Consider the following 19,685-nt stretch of genomic DNA (forward strand, 5'->3'; position numbering starts at 1 on the left):
GAAAACATCTCTCTTTGAAAATATATAGAAAACATCAATTTTTGCAAAAATATAAGCTCAGTTTTGATTTTAACTGGATCATTACTAATGGATTCATCAGAACATGTCAGATTAAATTAATTAATGGAATTTTTTGTATTATTGCTTTTCTCATTTCCCGTTATATCTTTATTTATTTTAGAACAAACAATTTTTTTACTTATGGAATAACATCTATAATTATTGCTAATTTTTCACATGACTTAATAACTAGGAATTGGCATTTAGAGCTTAGCATGCAATCAGGTCCACAATTAACCATATATTACATTATATAATAATAATAATACAGTTGAACTCGGTTATAATGAGATCCAAGGGACTAAAGAATATTTCTCGTTATTACATCTGTTATTGTAGCTATGTGTTACTTAACCTCACAATTCTTACAGTGCATGTAATAAAAAAAGAAATGATGTCAAGTCATCATTTCTTTTTTTTATTACATGCACACCCACACATACAGATATATACTGTACTTATGAAAAAGGGATAAAATCAGCAATGAATGATCATATCTCATGATTACATAATTAACAGTTTATTTGATAATTTATGTACTATTATAAATAATTCACAAGAAAAATAATTCCATTATTAAAAATTCGATGTAGTGCATGCATTGTTTTTATTTTTTAAAGAAGTCTTCCAGTGTTGTTTGTTTCAAATTTCTTTTAAGGTGAAATTTATGAGCAATATCTTTCATTTTACTGAGATAAAATCGAAATTCAGAATCAATGTCATTGATTTCATAAAACAAAGGAGTTTTTAAAGCAGTTTGTGCCTCTGTGCTTGATACTACATTACCTGGTCACTCGCTACCATCTTCTTCCTTGGTGTTGTCTTTGAAAGCCTCTTTTTCTCTAACAACTTCGAGAATGTCCTCATCTGTCAGCATTTAAGCAATCACATGGTGTTGTCCATGGTCTCATAATCATCTGCACACTTCAACCCGGTATCCAAGTTACATTTCTTTTTGTTAACAATGCGTTTGATATCACATTGTTAATGATATATTGTCATCATTTTCTGTTTTTTTTTTTTTTTAAGGGGGTGTTCTTCATCAACTTCTGTGGGCTTTAGTCCTGCCTTATTAAAACAGTTTTTGATGGTCTGTGATGTGACCATATCCCATGCCTCGCTTATGAATGGGATGGGTTGGCATCAAGAGCTGAAATTTGAATTTTTTCCTCTGTTTCAATGGATTCTATAGTTTCTAATATTAAAAGTTTTCTAAAATGACATTTAAAGCTTCTAATACCATCTTGATCCATAGATTGGAGAACAGAAGTTGAGAGTTCAGTGGTAAAAATACGTTTGATGTCGGTTAGATTGAGAAGAATGGAATGTGATATGCAATTATCTAAAATCAGCAAAATTTTCCTATCTTTTTTTTTTCTAAGCTCTTTGTCCCAGTTATACACTTCTTCAAATATGGATGATGTGTCATCCAGACTTTTTCATTAGCTTGGTATATTACTGAAAGATTTTTAATGTTTTTAAAACATCTTGGATTTTTGGATTTACCTATTACCAAGAGTTTTTTGTTTTTTTTATCAGTTCCACTTTTGTTTGAATAAATCAGAATAGTCAGTTGCTCTTTGGATAATTTTACACCTGTGCACTTTTCACCTTTAAACTTGTGGGTCATGTAGGAGGGCAGTATATAAAACACACTGGCTTCATCAGGATTAAAATGTCACTTTCACAGACACCCTTTCTTATCACATTTTCAATCCAGTCATCATTTCTTTTTTTGAATCTTTTAAGTCCCCCATTATTATAAACAAAATCTGCATATCTAAGTCGATAAGCCAATTTTTCAGCTTGTAGTTTCATTAAAGGGCCACTAATAAGAATATAGTTTATGTTTTATCATACTTAAACATTTTTCACAATGATGGTTTTGAAAGCACTAGTAATGTTTTCCCGATTTTTCCCAATGGTTGACATAGTTGAGTTCAGTCTTAACTTTTTGCAAATGAACGCATTGCTCATTCTATTCTTTAAGTCAAAATTTTTTTTAAAAAATTATTGTGTTCAGTGTCAAACGGCACCAGGGGTTCCCCCATCTCCGTGTACCATACTTTGTAGTTGTGAAACAGAACACTGTCAATGTCAGCGGTTTAAAGGTGTATGGATCTTGTATATGTTTAGTGTTGTGTACCGTTGTTCCTGGTCATTTGGCCCCTAATGGGACCCAACATCTCTAAGTCACAAATAAATTTTCACTTTCTCACTAATTTTCAAAATTTTTCTTACCCCCTGCCATTTCAAAGTAAAAAAAAGAACTGAATTTAACATGCCACAACAAAACCTAAACTACAGAAGCAAAATTGTTTTTAAAATTCCAAGTGTTTTTCTCAAGTGTTAAAAAGACACGTTTGCAAACAAAGATTTGAAATTGCAGGTGAATTCTTCTTTTTGACTGAATTTGAAAGCTGAATGTTTTATACCGATACAGAATTTCAATGGTTAGTATGCCAGGTAATTTCTCTCCCTAGGTCTTCTGAAAATCCATAACAATAGGGAAGAGATACAAAAGAGGATTAAGAGATTGGGGAAAGAAAACAAAAAGCTCAATGCAGGGGTGCACCCACAGCATGGACATGCTCTATTAAACTGATGCAGTAGTGGAATTATCTTCCCCCTCATGAGTAACCTTCAGAGCTCCGTAGGATTTCAGCACCCCATCATGCAGAGTCTTTGGGAATTTTCAGTATGCCACTGGAATGAAGATACAGTGTGCTCTTTGCTTCGTGGTAGCATACTGCACTAAAAGAGGGATGTGGAAAGAGATTAGGGGATAATGTCATAAATGGGCAAAGCAATAATAGGGCTTAGTTCCTTGTATGGCAGCTTGACCACTGGTCATTATAATGGCTTAAAGATTTGCTTGTTATACACGTGAAGCTCTTAACTACTGTGATCACTTCAACTGTGAAATGTTGCCTTTGAAATACATCGTTTCCAATCAACTCTTCTGTTTGCTCTCAGTAGCTGAAATCTTGTTATAACAGTGCTTGTTATAAATAAGTTTGATTGTATTAGCCAATGGGCTAATACAATCAATAAAATGTGTATTATTGAAGGTATAATAAAACTTTAAATAATACACACTGATTAAATTTAAGACATTCTTCCATGTAGCAAACAGGATAAAAGACTTAAAAATAATCTAAAATACCATAAAACAAATTTATTGAATTGTTTTTACAACAAAACTATTTCCATCAGCATTAATATAGTAAAACTTCAGATATCTAGCAGCAGTGGAATGTAAAGTAGAACAGCATTAATGTAGCAACCTGTGACCTTTGCTGGATTTTTGAAATCTAATACTGTACTGAAATGCCTACTAAAGTGGGTAAAACTGGAGCATTTGTAATACTGTTGGTTGCTGTGGCAACTTCATGTTCTGCCAAAACTAATATGCTGTAAAACCTTCAAGAAAACAATATTGTGAGATTTTTCAAAACTCAAGTTGGTTTGATTGTTTTGCTTATCTACGCATCAAATTATTTCACTTTATTTGAAATAATTTGATGGGTAGATGAGCATGAATTGTTTCACGTTAATACAACATCAAATTGTTTCAACATGAAACAATTTGATGTTGAAAATAAAGTGAAAATAAAATTTCACTTTATTTTCAACAGACCTCAAATGTTTTGCAAACAAGTAAATCACTGAAACAAACTGAGTTTTATTAGCAGCCTTAAGAAGTGTGAATACAGATGGATAATAGACACCAGAACTGATAAATGCAGCCATGTATTCCAATGGTTGAAAGCAAAAGGAGAATCAGCCCTTTCAACAAAGAGAACTAAAGGATATCCTTTAGTTCACTTTGTTCTTATATGATATGCCAATATTAATATGACAATTTAAGTATTGACTTAAATTGGCATATTAATTTATTTTTTAGAGTTGCTTTATATTCCTAGTAACAATACTTTAGTTTAAATTGAATTTAGATAGAGATTTTGTAGGTTATTACTTAGTATCGGTAAGGGTATCAAATCCACGTGTGGACAGGTTTTGCAGCTCCTGCGAACGAAAAGTTTTTAATTATACTTAACCATTAGATTAAATTATTTTCTATAAGTAGCTTATAGACCTGGTCAAACTCCGTGGTTTATTTTGAATTTAGATAGCGCGATTTGGAAAGTAAATAATACCTCGTGTCTGTAGATTAACTGTTCGTTACTTGCTGCCACTGTTATACGATACGTGTGCTAGCGTAAAGTTTAACGGAAAACTAGATAGCGAGTATAGTAGTATCAATTAATCAGTAAAATTTATTAATCTTATTAAATTTCATTGTCAATTGAATTGTACTTTTTTAACCAAATAAATATAGTGACCTAGTTATTACAAACGTAACATCATAAATTAATACATATAAATTGACAGACCGACCGGGCTAGCCCGGTGGGTAAAGTGCCTGCCTGGCAACTCAAAGGTCGCGGGTTCGAATCCCACCTCGGGCTTGGATCAAAGTACTGCAAAAACCTTAGGAGGTGCATTATGGCCACAGAAGCCGATGCGCCAAATACCCAAAAAAAAAAAAAAAAGTTAACAGGGGATAAGAAAGTCACATAACGTAACTCGGAGATAATATTCGATACCGAAATACATATATATATATATATATATAGCGTTATAACTGCATTGGGATATAGGTTTAAGGTTATATTTTGTATTGAAATTTTACTGAACTTGCATAGAAATCATGACTCAGACCAGAACAGCAAAGCAAAAGGCTCAAACAGGAGAGAACTGAGGGGGCAGTTGTCCTTTGAATCACAGTCAATTGAAATGCATTGCTTGTTTGATGTTTGTGGAGCAATCAGGAATGGGACATGATATTGCCAAGGGGAATGTCTTTGTGTGTGCATGATGTAAGGAGTGCGAAGAAATCAGGCGCCAACTCAGCATTGTTATCGGCTTATATGAGAGCTTGAAGGGCAGGGTGGATGCCCTCGAAGAATTTAAATTGAGGGGCCATCAAGCTCTCAGCTGCCCACATCAATACCAGAGCTTGCACTTGAACATTACGCAACACAGGGGAAACCCCCATGGCAGATTGCGCTGGTCCCAAAGGAACTAGTTGTTGTAGGTGACTCTATTGTCAGGGAAACGGGGAACATATTGTGCAAAAAAAAAAAAGATAGATGGAACAGGACCAGGGTAATGTCTGCCAGCGGCAAAGGTTGGGTTGATGACGTTGTAGGGCAGATATCATCCTTTAAGGGCACAAAGGGTGATATTGTTGTACACATTGGCACTAATGATATTAAGAGTAGGAGACCGGCAGAATTACTTAACAAGTACAAGACAATGCTGAAAAAAAGCCATGATTTAGGGTTGAATTTGAAAGTGTCTGCAATTCTGCCCAGACACGATAGGAGGGAGTATATGATGAAAGCCTTGTCGATCAGTTCGGCCCTGGGCAGATTTTTCAAGGTTCAAAGGGTAGAATTTTTCTCATCCTGGTCTGTGCTTGTTAACAGGAGAGACTGCTTCTATAGGGATGGGATACACTTAAATAGAAAGGGTGCAAGAATATTTGCTGATGCTATCGCGGCAGAATTATGTGGATTGGAAAACTGCTAGCTTGGGGAGGATACATGGACTAATAGATTAACAGTAGCTGCTGGCAGAGGTAAAAGTGATTCTTGCACTACTTATATTGAAATGCAATTGAACAGCAGCCTGGAAAGCGAGGCAATGGGAATTTCCAGGACTGCTGGGAGTCATAGTGGAACAAGTAAATACATGGGCTGCGTGAGGGTAACTAAGAGTAGAAACAGGTGCATATATACTTGCATGCACACTAATGCTAGGAGTATAGTTAATAAATTAGATGAGTTTGAAGTGCTAGTCAAGACATCAAAGGCAGATATTGTTGGGATATCAGAGACATGGTGTCACACAGACATAAGCAGTGCAGAACTGGAATTTGGGGAGTACAATGTGTACAGAAAGGATAGACAGGACAGGAAGGGAGGAGGGGTTATGCTGTTAGTTAAGAAACACAAAATCTAAGGAAGTGCATCCAACTGATGTGGGTGGACAATGCAATGTTGAGTCTGTTTGGTGTGACATAAGCTCTGGGAAAGGAAAAATGAGAGTAGGTGTGTGTTATAGGCCTAATGAATGTGATGAGTATAATGAGCAATTGTGCAGAGAAATAGAGTGGGCCAGTAAATTAGAGTGTCTTATAATTTGGGATTTTAATTTCCCGGATATTGACTGGAATTTGTGGGATGGTCATTCACACACTAGCAAGGCTTTTGTGGATTTATTGGATGATTGTTTTCTACAGCAGAATGTTCGGGAGGCAACTAGAGGGAGTAATACTTTTGATGTGATTATCAGTAGTGATTCTTCATGCATCAAGAATCTGCAGATAACGGAACCACTAGGTGGCAGTAATCACAGTGTGCTGAAGTGGGATTTACTCAAAGAGGTAACTACCATCAAGGGTAAAGGGAAAGGTTTTTGCTTTTGTAAAGGTGACTATGATGGTCTGAGACAGTATTTAAATTCTATACGGTGGGACCAACTGATGATGTTATCAACAGCAAATTCAAAATGGGAACCATTCAAAGAATTAATCTTGGAAGCTACTAGGCTTTTCATACCAACAAAGAAATATTGTTCAAAATTTAGGCCTAAATGGATGTCAGATGAACTAATTAGACATGTGACAGAGAAGAAAATGCATGGGATACATATAAATTAACATGTGACAAAGAAGCCTATGATAGATATAAGCTGGTCTGTAACCAAGTTACAAGATGAGGTTAGGCAGGCCAAAGCAGATTACGAAAAATCTTTGGCAAAGGATGCAAAGAAAAACAGCTAAGAGTTCTTTACTTATGTAAACCCTAGAAGGAAGGGGATGAATCAAATTGGTCCACTTGATATCGATGGTTCAACTGTTGATGATCCTGCTAACAAACTAAATGAATATTTTGCATCTTCATTCACACATGAGGAGTTATTCAGGGAGGGGAATGCCAGAGGTGTATTCAACTCTAGCAGTAAGCTAGATAATCTTGTAATAACTGAGAGTAAAGTGGAGGAGAAATTGTTGAAGATAAACATAAGAAAGGCACCTGGGGTAGATGGAATCTATCCAGTTATATTAAAGGAGGCGGCAAAGGAAGTAAGCAAACCCTTAGCCATAATTATGAGAGCTTCCCTGGACTCAGTGGAGGTACCCATGGACTGGAGATGTGCAAATGTGACCTCAATCCACAAAGTAGGATCAAAGGGAGACACAGGTAAGTACAGACCTGTTAGTTTAACTTCTGTTCCAGAGAAATTAATGGAGTCACTGGTTAAAGAAGCATTGCAGGATCATCTAGACATGACTTCAGTTATAGCTCGGACACAGCAGGGTTTGTTAAGGGGAAGTCTTGTCTGACAAATTTGATTGGATACTATGATGTGGTCACAAAGGAACTGGATGCTAAGAATAACTTTGATATCATATATCTGGATCTTAGAAAAGCCTTTGATACTGTTGCACATGGAAGACTGCTGCACAAATTGGAACAGTGTGGCATTAGAGGCAAATTGCTGCTATGGATAAAGGGATGGTTGAGTCAGAGAAGACAGAGTGTAGTAATCAATGGACACTGCTCTTTGTGGACTAATGTTATTAGTGGAGTCCCTCAGGGTTCAGTGTTGGGTCCATTGTTGTTTTCTGTATTTATAAATGATACTGATGATGGTATATCAGGTTTAATGTTCAAGTTTGCAGACGATACGAAGGTTGGCAGGGTTGTTAATAACAGTACACTGCTGCAACAGGATCTAGTTTGATCAGATGGGCTGAGAGTTAGCAAATGAAGTTTAACATTGACAAATGTAAAGTAATCCCAGAGTAACGTATGAACTCTGTGGTATCACACTGACAAGGTAAGATATGTTCGTGTCAAACGGCACCTGGGATTTCTCCCAAATCCGCGTGTGTTTTGCTGTATCGAGGACAGTACAAGTCTCTGTCAAGCCAGAGACTTGAAAGTGTGTGGGCCATGTCTGTGCAGTGTGATATGTTGTGCCCATTGTTTGACTGGCTTATTGGCCGCCAGGCCCCAAGTGGGGCCTGACGTTGCCCATACCCTGCCACGTGGAGGCTAGCCGAGTATATCCAGTATCACAACAAATTGCTCTGGCAGGTTCTGCCACCTAGTTTCCTGGGATTTCAGTGGCTAGGACCTAAAAAAAAAAAAAAACGCATTCGACATTAATGCTTAATGGGATTGCTGTTAGGAAATCGCTGGTTGGGGTTGAACGCTAAAGAGATATGTTAAAGGCCTAATAGGTCGGGCAAAATTTTGATGTTATTAAATTTAGACGTGAGGCTATACGCTAGATAAAAGTTAATAGTATTTGTTGTCTTAGAGATTTAGACGAAACCGGTGGAATTTAGACGTTGATTAGAATTTGGCGGCATTGTTAAGGGTGTACCTTGGTCGATTTAGTGAGGGGGGGGGAACATAGAAGAATAGGGATGATAGAGTAGGCATCCCCAAAGAGGTCAGTGGAGACGAGCCCCACCAGGCAAAGTATGGGGGTGTAGACAGGGAGGAGAGGAGACAGAGATCCATCTCCCCCCTTCCTCTGCCTGGGGATGGAGTTTTAAAGGGAACCAGGTTAGAGTACCCAGTTTAGATCGCCAATGGCGTGTTGGCAGCAAAGCCACAGAATGTCTTCGTCAGTGTCATGTTCAGGTAGTGTTAAATCCGGTATGAAGGTCGAGCCGCCCATCCCACTCTGGTGGGTATATGTTAGCTGGCAGTGGGGAACAGAGGGGGTGGGAGAGACACACATTTATTTCATTCATAATCTGCATTCTCACTCTACTTGCATTCTTTTTTTTTTTTTTTTTTCCCCACTCAACTCATTCATCTTTTTCTCACACACCAGGAGGGGATGCAATGATGTGTAGTGTAAATTTAAATACTAATTAAAACGAGTTAGTGTGTACTTAACTGTAGCATTTATGGTTTGTGTTTTTTTTTTTTTTTCTCACATGCTTACACTTTTATTCATTCTTCTAGGTCTCATCTCATTTATTCGACTCTTACTTTCTGCACTGCACTCTCTGGGCACCTCAACTTACGCCGACCGGGCTAGCCGAGTGGGTAAAGTACCTGCCCGGCAACCCAAAGGTCGCGGGTTCGATTCCCGCCTCGGGCTTGGATCAAAATACTGCAAAAAACCTTGGGAGGTGCAATATGGCCACAGAAGCCGATGCGCCAACAACTACCAAATCAAAAAATCAGCACCTCAACTTACTGTTATTCTTCAGTTGTGGTGCAGGCCTAGCCGCAAGTTTTTTTTGTTTTTTTTTTTTTTTTGCAAGCCAGGGGAGAATGCAGTGATAGTGTTTATGTGGTTAGTAAATGTTTATTAGTACAGTATATGTAAAGTTATGTAAGTTATTTTTAACTTTGTATTCTTTTGGCCAATTACATTTGCTCTTCCACTTATTCCCATTCACTCTCTCTTTCCCTCATGCTACGTCACTCTTTCTTTCACCAAAACTGCCATTTATTCCCTTTTACCATAATTCCTAGTTCACTCAGTGCCCAGCCTATTCATTCTATCTTTCATTTTCATTCATTCATTCTTCTTTCATTCTACATTGGATCCCCTTGCCACTAGCTTACTGATATTTTTCAGTTAATCCGCTTCCCTGGCTGCCTGTACATCTCCCTTCCCTGCATAGTTACTTATTTGGTGTGGGGCCCCAGGTTTCTATACACGGCAGGGTAGTTCTGGAGAGTTTTGTTATATCAGGTTTCTGTAAGGGTGCAGAATAGTGCTGTCCTAAACAGTTTTTAAGTCATTGTCTCGGCGTGGTGGGATACTTGGGCAATTTTACTATTGATTATTGTCTAATTGCTGGGGGGCTGAATTGCCATTCTTTGGATTGCTCTGTGCATTTCGAATACTTTCTGTGTGAAAGATGTAAAAGCTTTATAATTTTGCTTTTCTATGATGAACAGATGTTCTCCTCCCCTGGGAAGGGGACCAATCTGTGCTATTAGCTCTGTTCTGGGGATGTCATATATTATACATTCATATAAAATGTGTGCCCAGCCTTCACTTTCGCCACAAGTGCAGTTTGGGTCATCGGTCAAGCCTAAGGAGGATAGTTTCACTTTTAGTGAGCCGTGACCTGTCAATATAAATGTAAAAAGTCCAGGGGCATACCACTTGGGTGGCTCTGGGCTAACCATTGACACCCGTGGCAGAAACCGTTTGGTAACCAGACCTCTGGTTTCCTGCTCCCACTTTGTTTGCCATTGCTCTTGGAGCTTTGTGGCTATTCTTTTTCTTTCATCATTGAAGGTGTTGGTTGTGGGTATGCCCTTTTTAAATATATAAGCCTCTTTTGGCTACTTCCAGGTAAAGTGGGAGAGTTCCGGCCAGCAACTGTAATGCAGGTGTGCTTACTGTGCGACATGCTCTGGAAATAGTGAGTAGTATTGTCCTTTGTATTGATTCTAATTTATTCCTATTTCTTACTATGGCCAAGCAGATGAACCACACACCGGCTCCATAGGTGATAACAGGTAGGAACATTGCATGGTATATGACCGCCAGGGTCTTTCTTTTGAGCCCCCAGTCTGCTCGACCGATCCTGGCAATCATACCCGCATAATTTCTCAATTTATTCACCAAGTAGATCAAATGGGAGTAAAAAGTTAGTTTTGAATCAAAGACCACTCCAAGATATTTTAGTTCTGTTACCATTTTTATAGTGGTTGTGTTAATTTTGATTTGTGGACGTCTGCTTATTGCCTTTTAGAAGTATTTGTTTGGTTTTTTCAGGCGATATTTTGAGCATGTGCATTTGTGCCCACTCCTGCAGCTGCAAGAGGGTGGCGTTTGCTCTTTGCTCTACAACCACTCGTGAGTTCCCTTTTACAAGGAAAATCATGTCATCTGCAAAGGCCAGGCTTTCCACGGGGCCCAGATCCAAGGCCAGAAATTTGTCCAGAACAATATTCCAAAAGAAAGGGCCAAGGATTGAACCCTGTGGGCAGCCTTTATTCACAGGGCATGTCAATTCCTGGAACCTTGTGCATATTGAGACACTTCTGTCTGTAAGGTAGCTGTTTATTACCTTATGAGAGGTTTTGTGGGGCATTTGCCTGGCGAAGTCTCCTAAGGACACTAGGCCATCAGAGTGAGTCAAATGCCCCAGCAAAGTCAATCAATGGAGATTGCCAGCATATATTTCTCCTCTGTGTTTTTAACTGTTGTCAGTAGGTGGTGCATGGCATCCTCTGTGCAATTGCCCTGCTTAAAACCGTACTGATTGTTGGAATGCAAACCTGCTTCTGTGTAATATTGAGCTAATTTGCTATTTATTAGTCTTTCATATATTTTCCCTAGTATAGGGAGTAGGGCTATTGGTCTATATGATTTGGGATCAGTAGGGAGTTTTTCAGGGTTTTTGAAAATTAATCTTAACACAGCTTGTTTCTATATTTTTGGGAATATACCTTCTGTCATATAGTTATTATATAGTGCTATTAATTTATCTGGTGCTATTTCTGCTAATTTTTTGATAATCTCAACCTCTAAGAGGTCAAAACTTGGGCATTTATTGTTTTTGGTTTTAGATAGTGCTATTTCTAAGTCTTGTATGGTGAACAGAGGTTCAATATTGGCATTGTCATATTCAGTGTTTTCTTTTATAATGTTTAGCTGGGTGGGGGAATGATTCCCAGTTTCAGTCTGAATGATACTGTCTAGGATGTTATTTATAGAATCCACCCAACACAGGGTTGGGGTTCCATCTGGTTTGACAGTAGTTTCTAAGATAACTCTTGGCAGCTTGTTGGTCACTATTCTGTACACAACTCCCCAGGGGTTATTGTTTCCAATAGTTCCACCAAATGCCTCCAGCATTCCCTTTTCTTGTCTCTTATGAGGGCTGTACACTGATTCTTGAGAGTTCTATAAGAATTTCAGAATGCATCCACCTCATTTTGTGGCCAAGATGTTCTGGCTCTTTGAAAATGTCTCCTCGCCTGGTGTACCCTACTTCTGAGTATAGTCAGTTCGGGGCACCACCAGGGAACTGTCTGCTTCCTCGGTTTTTTCTGTGGGATAGACAGGGTTGCTGCCGTTTTTGTTAAAATGTTTGTCATAGTCAGTGTTTGCTTGTCCGGGCTACAGTTGTCTGATCTAGACCACTCATTTTCCTGTTTTTGCAGCTCAGCTGCTGTATGTTCTGCAAAAATCTGCGAGTTTGCCTTTTTAAGGTTATACCTCTTGATATCCAACAGGGAGTGTTAGGTTGTTTGTAATTGCCTGTTTAATTTGAAGGAAATGGCTCTGTGATCTGATGTGGTCCAGGCTGGCTGGACACAGCAGTCTGTGATTTTATAAGCTATTGAATTGGTGGGAAGAGTAATATCAGTGTCACTCTCCCACATGGTACTGCTAAAAGTTGGGAGGTTATTTGGTTGGTTTAGCACTTGAAAGGGTGAGGTGGCTATATAGTCTAAAAGTATCTGGCCATTGTGTGTGTGCCTGCTCTGTCTTCCGTACGGTTATGCCATAAGGCTGACTGGCAGTTGACATCAGCACACACTATGATATTTGCAGTAGGTAGCAAGTTTGTGACTACTTGTAGGTATTCAATGGTTGTGTTTATATCTTCCACTGGTCTGGAATATAGTCAAATAATGTAAAACTGGCCTACAGCACTGGTGATATGGGCATACACCCCCACTGGGGAGCCGAGGCGACCCACCTTTGTGACTGTAAGGTCAGTATTTTTAACTACTATTGCTGTAGAAGGGACACCTGAGGTGTATTCTATCAAACTGACAGTGATAGAGAATAAAAACGACCTGGGGGTAATTGTGCAGGCAGATAAGTTTTCTGAGTAGTGCAGATGGTCTGCAAGAGTAGCTCATGGTGTCTTGTCAATGATATACAGGAATTTTTCTAGCAGGGATAAGGAGGTGATTATCCCCTTGTATAAGGCAATGGTCAGGCCACACCTTGAGTACTGTATACAGGTCTGGAGGCCTCATTTTAAGAAGGATGTAGAGCTGTTGGAACTAGTACAGAGAAGGGCAACAAGATTAGTGAATGGTACAAAGGATTGCTCTTACGAAGAAAGGCTTAAGTTTTTCAAATTACAGTGTCTGGAAACTAGGCACCTGCGAGGTAATCTGATTGAGGTGTATAAAGCCTTGAATGGTTTGAGCATGCTCAATGCGGATGGGATTCTTCCTCTTGCTCAGAATAATCGCCTTAAAGGGCATAAATTCAAATTGAGGAAAGACAGTTGTAAGATAGATGTGCGGAAGTTTGCCTTTAGCCAGCGGGTGGTTGACTGCCTGCACAAACTTCTATCTGTCGTTGTAGAAGTTGATAGCTTAAATAGATTCAAGGCAGAACTTGACAAACATTTGGAGTGAGCGGATAGGTGAAATAAGGGTATGTTTTTTTTTGGCTGATGCTATATAAGCTTGCTTTCTTGCATCATGTGCCTTTGCTAATGCTAATGACTTTAGGATATATGTATAACTTCTTATATAACTTTAGGATATCCTCTTGGGCTATTTTGACCAATAGTCCAAGAGGATATCCTAAATATAGAAATAACAGTTAACAGTGTAAAGATATTTAATAAAAGTATATATGTTTTTTCAACGTGGGGTATTTTCTTAGGCTGTTTAATCACAGTTACTATGCAATTCACAGCATGTGATTAACCTGTTGCTGGCATAGTTTTTACATGCATTTCAGAAATATCACTGCTCTACCTTTGGGCTCAGGTTGAGGAGTGTGTTTGCACACTCTGAGAATTTGTGCTGAGAAAGTGGATAATTTTTTGGAAAACTTTTACTTCCTTCTTATTTAAATAGCATATTCATATTCAAGCAATTAAAACTATTCATTAATTTGCATTTAATGTTTTAGTTGTCTTGAATTGCATATTAGCTTATTTTTTAATTTAGCTCAAGACTTCCTAAGTTACAACTTAATATTCATAGAGCCTTTGTTTTCAGGAATAAGCATAGATGTTTCATTGAAATGGAAATAATATTTGAGAGCAGCTTACTGTTCCTCGCATATCGCATTCTTGGTTATATAGGTGTAACTGAACAGGCATAAACTTGACCAACTGCCAAGATCATACCATGCGCATGAGTCAACTGTGCAGTTGCTATGTAATGCAGCTTGGTTTGGTTTTAAATTTTGCAGCTCACTAAGAAATAGCAAGCAGTACGTTGCTCATGAAAAATTAGGATCATTGTTTATCGAATAATCCGCGTAGTAATTACAGGTGACCCCCGCTTAACGCTGATAATTCGTTCTGGAAAAAAAGAACGCTAAGCGAGCACCGCATTCCCATAAGGTAACATATGTATCTGTGAGTTGCGATCAGTGCCATAGGATATTTCCTAATCAATAATGAACGCTAGTGAAAAGATGCACAAATGTCAGTCAAAATATTTAATATTCAAATATTCTGCATTACATACGTTTATAATTATGTGGTAACTACTTATGTATTAAAATTAAATTTAAAATTTCAATTAAATCATGAATTTAATTGATTTAATTTAATTGATGAATTTAATCATGAAAAATGTGTCAATTTTGGGTTGTACTTTGGCCCTCTTCCTGTTAAACTAAAAGGGGTTTTAATTTTAAATCCCCCGCAGCGTTACCACCCAGCAATAAAGTCAACCGATCCTTTGCCGCTTTGAAACCTGGCATGTTTTTTTCTTCTTTCAATATGAAATTTCTTTTAGGCATTCATTACCAAAAAAGTCCTGCTTCATCTATGTTAAAAACTTGTTGAGAAGTATAACACATAATACCCCTCTTCAATAATTTTAACAAATTCTTTGTTGAAAGTTTTGGCTCCTTGATCTGCACTTGCAACTTCTCCCTGGATTTTAAATCTATTAAACCAACCCTTACTAGTTTTAAATGGTTCCACATTTTTTTTTTTTTTTAAATATTTAACTTAACCAAATTTTGCATTGGATGTTATCTTCAATAAAATTAGTTAAAGTCTCTCCATTTCAATCCTAATAGCCGGCCTAGCCCTAGTTTCTTGCAATGGAACAGCTGTCTTACCCGCTGCTAAAATTAATTCTTTATTTTTTTTATAATTGTTCTTACAGTTAAACTTGCCAGTCCTAAATTATGGCACACATCCGCTTGTCATTGACCGAAATCAATTCGATTCGAAATGTCTAATTTAATTTTCAAATTCAGTCTTTTTCTTACATTTATAGTCTTCTTACTGCATCCAGACGCTTTTTGCTTTTGTTGTTGCTTTTTCATCTTATCCGCCATTATTAACTCTTCGAAAATGTACTGTGTTGATTGCATTAATTATGATACAATGTTTGAGTCAACTGTCCGTTACGCATGATGTCTAACACTGTATTGAGTGATGACTAGACTTTGGATAAATGCATATAACACAAATATTACAAGCAATATACTTGATGATTTTTTAAAATGTTGATCTCGGAACTACGTAACAAGTCACTGTACTGCAATTAAATTAGCACGCGAGAAAATTTCACTGAGCGTGGGAAAATTTCTCAAGTCAGCGTAGAAAACGTTTTAATGCTGTTTTGCTATTCATTTTCAAGCTATCGACTCCATCAAATGAAACAATTTCATTAAATATGCAAAAAAAATGCAATCTGTAAAAGAGCGTTATAGTGATTTGTGATAGCATTATAGTCAGATATGGGTTATAATATAATGGTTGGTTTGGTTTTTTTAGGAGCATTAGCAACTAAGGCCATATTGCTCTGGGATATGTGGTGGTCACTCCTTGACCTTTCTGCATTCTCTGTATTTGGTGGTGACAGGCTCGAACCCCAGTCTAATCAAGAAGCGTGTGCTACGCACTGCTGCTGCTCCTTCTCACCTGGCTACGGAGGTGCTGTTATAAAAAAAACAGCGTTACAGCAAATCAGCGTAAAGCTAACTGCATTATAATGAGGGCTTGCTGTAAATACTTTGAAGTTCCTGACCTTGTAGGTTAGCTTATTTTTGTAGTTAACTAAATATTTAGAAAGTCACACCCATTATTTAGAAACATAATAGTGTATAGTATGCACAACCTGAGAATACTGTAGCATTATGATACTATTATATCTTAGTTGTGGGTATTTTTAAATTAAATTTAGACTGAAATCATGCCTCAAACAAGAGAAGAAAAAAAAATAGATCAAAGTAGCAGAAATGCTTTGGTTTCGATGAGAATCGTCAATAGTGGTTCACTTGCAAATTCAGTGACATACTTGTTAAAGTTTTGCAGAGTTATCTGTAGTGGGATGTGGTATGGTTAAAGGAATCTCTTTGTATGCTTTTGTTGCAGAACGTATGAGGAGCTTAAGTGCCAATTCAGTGTTCTGATGGACTCATGTGAGGACTTGAGGAACAGGATGGATGCCCAAAAAGAAATTAAAAAGAAGGAATGATCAATCATTTAGCTGCCCAGCACACTACTGGAAACTGCAGTTGCACATCACACGATTATTAGCATTAGCATTAGCATTAGTAGAGGCATTTGATGCAAGAAAAGCAAGGCTTATGCAGCATCAGCCAAAAAAAAAAAAAAAAAAAAGTAACATAAATAAATCAAAATAACCACTTCCACTTCACCCCTCTGTTCGTTCGAAATACCTGTCCCAGCTGAGCCTTAAACTTATTTAGGCTATCAACTTCCACGACAAGGGATGGAAGTCTGTTCCACCCACCAACCACCCGCTGGCTAAAGGCAAATTTCCGCACATCTATCCTACATCTGTCTTTCCTCAATTTGAATTTATGCCCTCTCGGGTGATTTTTCTGAGCTAGAGGAAGAATCCCCATCAGCATTGAGCATGCTCAAACCATTCAAGGCTTTGTACACCTCTATCAGATCACCCCGCTGGTGCCTAGTTTCCAGGACACTGTAATTTGCAAAACTTAAGCCTTTCTTCGTAAGAGAACCCCTTTGTCCCATTCACCCAATCTAGTTGCCCTTCTCTGTACTCGTTCCAGCAGCTCTACATCCTTCCTGAAATGAGGCCTCCAGGCCTGTATACAGTACTCTAGGTGTGGCCTGACCATTGCCTTATACAAGGGAATAATCACCTCCTTATCCCTGCTAGAAAAATTCCTATATATCATTGACAATACACCATGAGCTACTCTTGCAGCTCGTCTGCACTGCTCAGAGAACTTCATATCTGCCTGCACCACCACCCCCCAGGTCCCTTTCATTCTCTACCACTGTCAGTGTAGTACCACAGAGTTGATACGTTGCTCTGGGGTTGCTGTTTCCCATATGTAGTACTTTACATTTGTCAATGTTAAACTTCATTTTGCCACCTCGAAGCCCATCTGCTGAACCTTTCCAAATCCTGTTGCAGCAGCATAGTGTCAGTAGTGTCCTTGACAACCCTGCCAACCTTCGTATCGTCTGCAAACTTGGACATTAAGCCTGATATACCATCATCAATATCATTTATAAATACAGAAAACAATAAAGGCCCCAATACTGAACCCTGAGGGACTCCACTAATAACATTAGTCCCACGATGAGCAGTGTCCATTGATTACCACTCTCTGTCTTCTCCCCCTCAACACACCCCTTTATCCATAGCAGCAACTTGCCTCCAATGCCACACTGCTCCAATTTGTGCAGCAGTCTTCCATGTGCAACAGTATCAAAAGCCTTTCTAAGATCCAAGTATATAATATCAAAGTTATTCCCTGCATCCAGTTCTTTTGTGACTGCATCATAGTATCCAATCAAAATTGGTCAGGCAAGACTTCCCCTTAACAAAACCATGCTGTGTCCTAGCTATAATTGAAGTCTTGTCTAGATGATCCTGCAGTGCTTCTTTCACCAGTGCCTCCATTAATTTTCCCGGGAACAGAAGTTAAACTCACAGGTCTATAATTACTTGTGTCAGCCTTTGATCCCCCTTTGTGAATTGGGGTCACATTTGCACATCTCCAGTCAATGGGTACCTCCCCTGAGTCCAAGGAAGCTCTCATAATTATGGCTAAGGTTTGCTTACCTCCTTTGCTGCCTCCTTTAATATAACTGGATAGATCCCATCCACCCCAGGTGCCTTTCTTGTGTTTATCTTCAACAATTTCTCCTCCACTTTGCTCTCAGTTATTACAAGATTCTCTAGCTTACTGCTAGAGTTGAATACACCTCTGGCATTCCCCTCGCTGAATAACTCCTCATGTGTGAATGTCGATGCAAAATAATTCATTTAGTTTGTTAGCTACCCGAGCAGGGTCATCAACAGTTGACCCATCGATCTCAAGTGGACCAATCTGATTCATCCCCTTCCTTCTAGAGTTTACATAAGTAAAGAAACTCTTTGCTGTTTTTTCTTCGCATCCCTTGCCAAGGATCTCTCGTAATCTGCCTTCGCCTGCCTAACCTCCTTTGTAACTTGGTTACAGATCAACTTGTATCTATCATAGGCGTCCGTGTCACGTGTTAATTTGTATGTATCCCATGCATTTTTCTTCTCTGCCATATGCCTCATTAGTTCATCTGACAACCATTTAGGCCTAAACCTTGAACAATATTTCTTAGTTGGTATGTAAAGCCTAGTAGCTTCCACGATAAGTTCTTTGAATGCTTCCCATTTTGAATTTGCTGTTGGCAATATCATCACGATAGAATGAAATCCTCCAATGCAGAAAGTGCTTGACGACCCACAGGAAGTTGGTGTTGGTAACTATTGTCAGGGAAAAGGGAAACATAGTTTATAAAAAAAAGAATAGGCAGAATAGAACCAGGATGTCTGCCAGGGACAAAAGTTAAAAGTGGATGACATTGTATAGTAACTATCATCTTCTCAGGGCACAAGAGGTGATATGTTTTACATGTTGGTTGGTAATAAAGATATTAAAAATAGGAGATCTGAGAATTTACTGAACAAGTACAGAGATGTTGAGAAAAAGTCATGAGTTAGGCTATCTACCCAAACACAATAGGAAGGAGTAAATGATGACAGCCTTGTCAGTCAGTCTGGTGCTGTAGAGAGATTGAGATACTGCACAAGGTTCATGGGGTAGAATTTTTCACAGCATGGTCTGTGCTTGTTAACAGAAGAGACTGATTTTACTGGGATGGAATATACTTAAATAGAAGGGATACAAGAATATTGCTGATGCATTCAAGGCAGTGAATCTTAGGAGAGTCATAAAACTGCTACTTTGTGAAAATACAATAGATCAACAGCAGCCAAAGGCAGAGGTGGAATAGTTTTTTTGCAATGCTTCTGTTGGGACATGCAATAGCCTGGAAAGCAAGGCTTAGAGACTACAATCCTTCTTTTGGGGGGGGGGGTTGTGTCCTGATGGGACAAACAAATACAGAAATAAGAAACAGAGAAGAGCAGAAAAAGGTGCATATTACTAGCAGGAATTAGTAGTAGCAGTGGAAAATGATACCAAAAAGCAAGCTTATATAGAATCAGCCAAAAAAGACACACACACACACACACACACACACACACACACACACACACACAACACACACACACACACACACACACACACACACACACACACACACACACACACACACACACTAT

This window comes from Mastigoproctus giganteus, chromosome 5, assembly GCF_048544385.1.
Source record: "Mastigoproctus giganteus isolate SK-2022 chromosome 5, ASM4854438v1, whole genome shotgun sequence".
NCBI classification, from domain to species: Eukaryota; Metazoa; Arthropoda; class Arachnida; order Uropygi; family Thelyphonidae; genus Mastigoproctus; species Mastigoproctus giganteus.